Here is a 7,468-nt window from a genome sequence, read left to right as displayed (position 1 = left end):
TAAGGACTGGATAGGAATATTCTCTTTTCATAAAGGTTTCAGTGTCGTAACAGTTTAGGAGTTTATCCACAACGTGGGAAAATGGTTTTATATAACCGCATATTAGATAGAGGGTAAGGGTCGAAAATTAATATATTTATTAGACCTCACTATATGCTGATGTTGGCTAACGTTTTATGTTTATATTCGTCGTACACACATTCAATTATTAATAAGCAAGGATCACTCACTGGTATCTTTTAAAATTGCGTGTACCTAAAACATTTTGACAAAAATCATATACCTACCTACCGTTTTGAAAGTAAATTTATATACTTATATTTTTATTACCAGCTTGCCTCAGAGGATTTTTTAAATTACACCCATCCAATTAATAAAATGCCAGGTAGCCAAAAATCGAATAAAAATACAAAACTGGGGTTCAATAATAATTATGCCAAATATGTACTAACAAGGTCACCTGCCCGCTTTTTTGGTTCTCCCAAATGACTCTCATTTTGTTTCCAATAGCTTATGTTTTGGCTAATTAATATCTTACTCAGTATCTGTATTCCGGACTTTAGAACACAAAAATCACAAAATACCTAATCTTAAATGTTAAATAAATAGAACTACAACATCGGAATGTTTAGTTAAAAATAAAAGAATGTTCACTCTGTTACAAAATAATAAAAATATACCCCACATTCGAAAAGGTCAATCAATAGACAATAAAAAACTATATTCGCCTACCTATAAAAGGTTAGATGTCAATTTCTGACAGGTAATTAAACAAAGATATTCGCCTTCTCGAGTGCATTGTAAATTATTATTTATTGCTATGAATCGTCCTCTGTGCCGCGCCAAGGGCGCCGTATGACAATTACAAATGATTTTAGATGTTTTTGACCTTTTTCTCATTCGAACGCGTCATTATTGTTCGGTATACAGTTACAACACAAGTGGATTTTTAATTAAATCCCAAAGGGCTTGTTTCTTGCGTCATTCACGTAACGAACTTTGCATTGAAGATAGTCACGTATCGTATGTGATTAACATTTGATACTGTGATGGTTTTTGTTCGACATCTTTGGTTGATTGCACAATGGTACTAATTTGATAGCACTTTTACAGGACTGCACTTGTAACAGTATTTTTTTATATCTAGTCATGACCCATATTATAGATACTTATAGACTAATATACATATATAATAATAATATAATTATAAATCATCTCTATGGTCACTTCACTTACGGCAGCAATCTGCCACGGTAGCGCCGATACACCCACCCCTACGGCCAGTAGTCTTCCTTCATGAAGGTGGTCAGCATGTTAATCAGGACGCGGGCCACAAACGCCTTGAAACTCGCTAGTCATTTTCCTAGTGTACTAGCTAATGAAGATTTTCAATCAAAAAACAACTCTTCCCGCTTCCTTATTATTTTTCTACATAGACATCATTACTTACCACCTGAAATAATTTGTTAATCCCACCAGAACACATTCACTGTTTCACCTCAATTTTAATCAGCTAAAATAATAATAAACTAAAATTTTTACTATTAAAGCATTCTGATTGCCTACAATGATAATTTAATTTACTCCTTAATTTACTGTTATTGTTATAAAACAATACAAAGTCTATTTGTTCAACTTTAGTACTTTATAACAACACGGTACTATTTTTTGTAATGTAGTCTTTTGAAAGTTTCGCCGCACATCAGTAATGTGACCAGACGTCCCGTAATGAACGGGACAGTCCCTTTTTATAATTACGAGTCCCGGTGTCCCCGAAACGGACTCTGGGACGCAAAATTGTCCCGTTTTCGGTAACGGTGCGAAATTTTGGGTAGACGAGCCGGTTGTCAGTTGTTGGTAATTAAGGTGAGTATAAAAAAATGTGCCAAGAGTGTCATTCTTACTTAAATACTTCTTAAAAAGTCAAATTTGTTCCTCCGATAACAAAACATTTTATTTTTATCAGATAAATATAAACTATCTATGAATAAACAAAATGTTTAATTATATTTATCGGATATATTTCTTAATTGATAACTTTTTTGAATAGATAATTTTAAAAAAGAGTTTTTTTCATTGGCTGTCTGTTAATTGTGTCCCGTTTTGAGTCGAAGAATAAATGGTCACATTACACATCAGTCGCTCCTTGTCAAAACATGTTTGAGTTGGAGTAACAAGCAATTCATTACTGTCTTGTATGTAACAACACAATGGGATAGAAACCCATACAGCACGCAGTCACAATGGAGTACATTACGTTGAGTATACTTTTACACTTTTTCAAACTACGTGTAAAGTTTACCATTGTTATTTCACTACTCATTCTTGTGGATTGCTCCTTCTTCCTCGAGTGGTTTAAAAAAAATACGGTTTTTTAAATGTTTCAATTTGACTGCGTTCAGATTGAATACAATTGTATTTTTTATTTGCGTTTTTATAGATTGCGTTTAGTTCGGGAATAGATAAAAATTAATCAATGTTGGGGCACTTTGATGTATAGATTTTTATTAAATTTAGTTCAAATTGTGTAGGAATAGGCTTGTGAATGATAAATTATGTGTACAATTCGGAATCATATTTAAGAATATATTAATTATATTTGTGTATAAATAAAATAGAGCAATTATATTCATAATTTTTCTGATTTTCCGCTTAATTCTATTAATCCACACACCGGATTTTAATACAGTTTTCACTACCATTTGGACAATTCTTTTGCAAGGTAAAAACCTTATAATTATAATTATATATAAGGTATAATTCTTTCATAGAGTCATAGGAACTCCGTCACATATATTTATATCCGTACGAAGCCGTGGGCAGGGTACTAGTATTATTATTAATACAAGTAATATTCCTTATTTAAATGAGTAGTTTATGCTTTCTATTTTTATACCAATTTGCAGAAACAAGTTTATAGACAAATTACTCGTATTTTATTTTTTAATATTGGTGTAGGTACTTTTTATTTATAAAAGCTAATTGTGTTCAAATAATATCATCTTACTAATTTAAAGTTAAAGTTTTTTCAAGTCGCCATATTGCGTTTCGTTCCACGAACTGGAGCTTAGAAACGTGATATTTTAACTAAGTTACAATGTTGCGTTGTTGTATGAATACAAGAATGTATTGCATAATTACTTAACGATTGTAATGTTAAAAATCATATATTACCACTCTATTTTAATGATCGGCTCGTGTTAAATCTAGGATGTTTATAGTAAGGGCAAGACTAACCAGATAAGTTTTAGAAATAGATATAATAACCCACAACACAATATAAGTAAATCATGAAACATATGCTGTGACATCTATGTGACACCTTGTTTACGATTCCAGTTGCGTAAAAAAAGTAAAACAATTAAAAAATAATCTATGCAAACAATTGCTTTCAAATATGCAGTGCTAAAAGAACGGACAGTTTCATACCAACATTATTTTGTTCTGATGCCTACCTCACGCTTAACCCTTGAAAAGTGTATGCAAATTTCATGCATAAATAAATAATATATGGGCCTCAGCATCTAGATATCCGCGCGATAAGCCCCGTCAGACATAGATGAATGGCCAAATGTGATTTGTTGACACCTTTACGTGATAAATACTTTGATAAATCATAGCCGGATTGTACATTTCCCTATAGATATGTGTTATTTATTTATAGCTGCGTGTGTTTTTTACTTTGCCAGCAGTTGTGGATTCTTTTATTAAATAAATAAAAAAGTATTTTAAGAAATATTCTCTCCTTAAAAACAGGCAGGTATATAACATAATACGTCAAAGTCAGCATTTCACAATTTTATGTTTAAATTTAGTATTCATTTTAGATATTACACATTTTTGATGCTATTGCAACTGTTACAAGCAATGTAAAAAAATTCCCGATCAGCAGGCAACTTTTGAAATTCGAATTAGGAACAAATAGAAGTCGATTCTAATGGATGATCGAATTATTTACTCGATAATATCTGTCATTTTATCATCAACATTTTATTTCAGACTTGCAACTTTTTTGCTCTTTGGACAAAATTTCCAACTTGTATTTTTTAAGATTTGTGTAAATACTAACTATAATGGTATTAGTACTACAGTACTAATTCATCAGAGTAAAATATTATATTTACATTTATTGACGTAAGTAGGCAGATAAATCAGTCATGAAAGTTATCAAAGCAGACCAGTCACTAGAGCAAAGCAGCATTTATTAGATAAAAATATTAATATTAATTTGGTATCCTACAACTGATGCAGAAATCAACGAAAATATCGTGTAACATGAATGCTAAAAAGATTACAGTCGAAGGTACTCAAACCTCTTTTTTTAATTGGATCAAAAAGAAGACATAGTTGTCACAGTTTTAAAGCTATTTAGTCACGATATCGGTGTCGTTTCTTTGACAAAACTTTTCAACTTTATTGGTGAAAAAAGTTAAGCGTTCGACATTTGTAATGCACCTTATTTTTTGTCTGTATCACTTTTTACCCCGTTTAATTTTGTCTATGGTTGCACTTTTTGCTGTAAATCGCTTAAATAACCGTGAACACGTGATCAGAGGTAGTCGCGCCCAAACACTATTTTTTTATTGCCTCTATAAATGTTTCGTTGAATAAAGTTTTTATAACTGCTCCTATTTATCAACCGACTTAAAAAAATGAGTTCTCAATTCGACTTCGTGTATTTTTTTCTAATGTACATGTTACTCGATATCTTTGTCAAATTTAAACATTTTTCTAATTTTGTATAATAAAACAGAGTTTATTATCGTATTTCCTCAAACATATTAATAAAAGAAATAATTATCTAGTATTTTAAACATAGTGCTATTTGGTGGTAGGTGTCATATCGACCTCCACGGGGTCTTCTTATAAACCACCATGCTTATATCCTGGTGAATCTATTACGATGGACTAACTGACCTCTCACCTTATCCTCCTCAGCCGATGCCCCGCCTACCAGTATACCGTATACCACCACGCAGGCGGGAGCACCATCCCATTATCATACATTAAAAAAAACTTTTTGCGTGTGTATGTCATTGTAAAAATTTCATTTGTATTGTTTCAGATACAGTCACAATGGATGTTAATCACCTCATAATTTAAGGTAAATTATTTATATTTGTTATATACTTCATATATATTTATAGTTTCTACCTGAATTGTAAGGAAAATTACAAATAAACATAATTAAACAATCATAAATAGACTATGGAATAACAATTGTTATTAACTTCAATTTAATGTAACAGTGCCTACCGCAAAAAGGACTTATATATAAAGATACATGCAAAAGTATGTCTGTCTGTCTGTCACCTTTGTCTTACTAAACGGCTGAACATATTTTAATAAAATTTGACGTGAAGATAGATTGTTTAACAAGGATGGAGACTGTCTTTTAGATTTATAGATAAAAAAAACAAACGAAGCCACATGTAGTAGTGATTTAGAAAAGGTTAAAGATGATAATTCTATTGCAACTAGTAATATTTGTCTAAAAATAGTGTCGTCTGTTTGCCGGAGGAATATTAGTATGTTTATCTTATTATAATAATGAAATAAAAAATGTATAGAATTTATACACTGAATATAATAGTAAGGAAGGTAGGAATATTCAAGAAGACGTGAAAAAATGTATGACGAGAGAAACAAAACAATATCAATGTGCCATGGGTAACGTTCTATATTTGAATTATATAATTTTATTTTTAAATTCATTACTATTTGGCTATGAAATTAGAAATGTTTAGATTTGATTACATATACGCTTAATTTAATTGTGACGGAATGCTCGATAAGTAAACAAAAATGTTTAAAAATAAAACAAATCAATATCAATGTGCAATGGGTGAATTTCCATATTTGAATTTTGTAATTTTATTTTTAAATACAAAATGCTTAAAATTGATTATACACTGTATCTATTTGATAGTGACGCGGAATATTCGAGAAGAGAAAAAAATTATAAAAGGAAAACAAAACAATATCAATGTTCCATATTTGAATGTTATAATTTCATTTTAAGTGCTTTTATTGGCTATTTGCGATCACAAGCATTGTCCTTGGGGTCTAAATTTGTCTGTTAAAATTTTCCTAACGTAATCATAGTAATGCATGTATTTGCAATTCATCTAATTGACAGTTATCTAAGAGAATTCACAAAAAGGGCCGCTTAAAATAGTTTTACAATTATACAATGACGCAATGTTCCTTCTGTCAATTCTGTAATTGGCATATTATTATCATAAATTAGTGTCGAAGAGGTACATTTCACGAATGGCTGTCGAAATTTTATACTTTATTTGTTTTAAGGTTCTAAATAGAACATTAAAACAAATTAAGTGTTGTTGACGTACTGGCCATATAGCCATTATATCTCATATTTAAAATGTTTTTTTACTATTAAGAATTGTATTATATATTTTTGTATATAGAACCTTGTGTTGAATAAAGATTGTGACAGACAACAAACAACATTAAGTATGAAATATAAAACACCTCCGGTCACTATTTTATATATTCTATTTACAATGTAATAACAATTGTACAATATCTTACTATGTAAAGATCAGAATGATCGAAGAATTTGTTAAAGAAAAAACAGATGATTTTAAAATACATCAAAATCGGTTCAAAAAGTGCCAGCAACAGATTTTTTCAAGTCCTTTGCATTGAAATAAATCTTATAATATATAAAATTCTCTCAAGTGTCACAGTGTTAGTTGCTATATATATACTTCTCTGAAACGGCTTAACCAATTTTGATGAAATTTTTTATGTATTCTTCTCAGTAGGTCTGGGAATAGGTTGTTATCTATTTTTTGTATCCCTAAATGTTAAGCGTAGCCACAAATACTTTAATTATTATATAAAGTATCACCTCTCTACCATCAACCCTTATTTTTAATAGCGATATATAACTGTATATAGTACCTACTTTAATTTATATGGCAAAACAACGTTTGCCGTATCAGCTAGTATTTAATAAAAAAATGCTTAAATATTTATGACATATAAAACCTTTATGATACAAGAACATGACCACTAATTTCAATAGAAGTACAATGCTTGTCGTGGTCTAACGGTGCTACGTCTGCATTCATGCTCGGGTTGCGAGTTCAAATCCCAGCGCCGGCCTGTATCGAAGCTACGTATTTTCTTTGAATATGTTAGTCAAATCAGGGCCGAAATGGAACCCGGTCCCCTACGGTCGCGGTTTAGACTTGTGTCTTCAACGTATTGCCAATGGGGCCCACACTTTTTTCGGTACTTTAGGGATTGTATCTTCAAATATTCCTAGTAGTGAACTAATAAAGAAAGTTTATCTCTGGATATAATATCATATATATGTACCGTATTGGTTAATTATTATTTATCGGTTAAATATTATTAATCTCACCGTTATGGTAAGATTACAGAACAACCATTTTTAAGTGTAATGATATATGTATTTAAAAATCAGTACTATGCT

At 30.7% G+C, this 7,468-nt stretch overlaps 1 non-coding gene across 1 annotated transcript; it reads left to right on the top strand.

The window, feature by feature from the left end:
- Positions 1-7,127: 7,127 nt before the first annotated feature.
- LOC131854572 (small nucleolar RNA SNORA16B/SNORA16A family) lies at positions 7,128-7,257 on the top strand. The gene has a single exon (XR_009358062.1). It is a non-coding gene; the product is annotated as a small nucleolar RNA SNORA16B/SNORA16A family (small nucleolar RNA).
- Positions 7,258-7,468: the final 211 nt, after the last annotated feature.

This window comes from Achroia grisella, unplaced genomic scaffold, assembly GCF_030625045.1.
Source record: "Achroia grisella isolate CSIRO2021 unplaced genomic scaffold, CSIRO_AGI_Agris_v1 utg1239, whole genome shotgun sequence".
Lineage (NCBI taxonomy): Eukaryota > Metazoa > Arthropoda > Insecta > Lepidoptera > Pyralidae > Achroia > Achroia grisella.
Note: the sequence above shows the minus strand (reverse complement) of the source record. Positions and strands in the feature narration are given on the sequence as shown.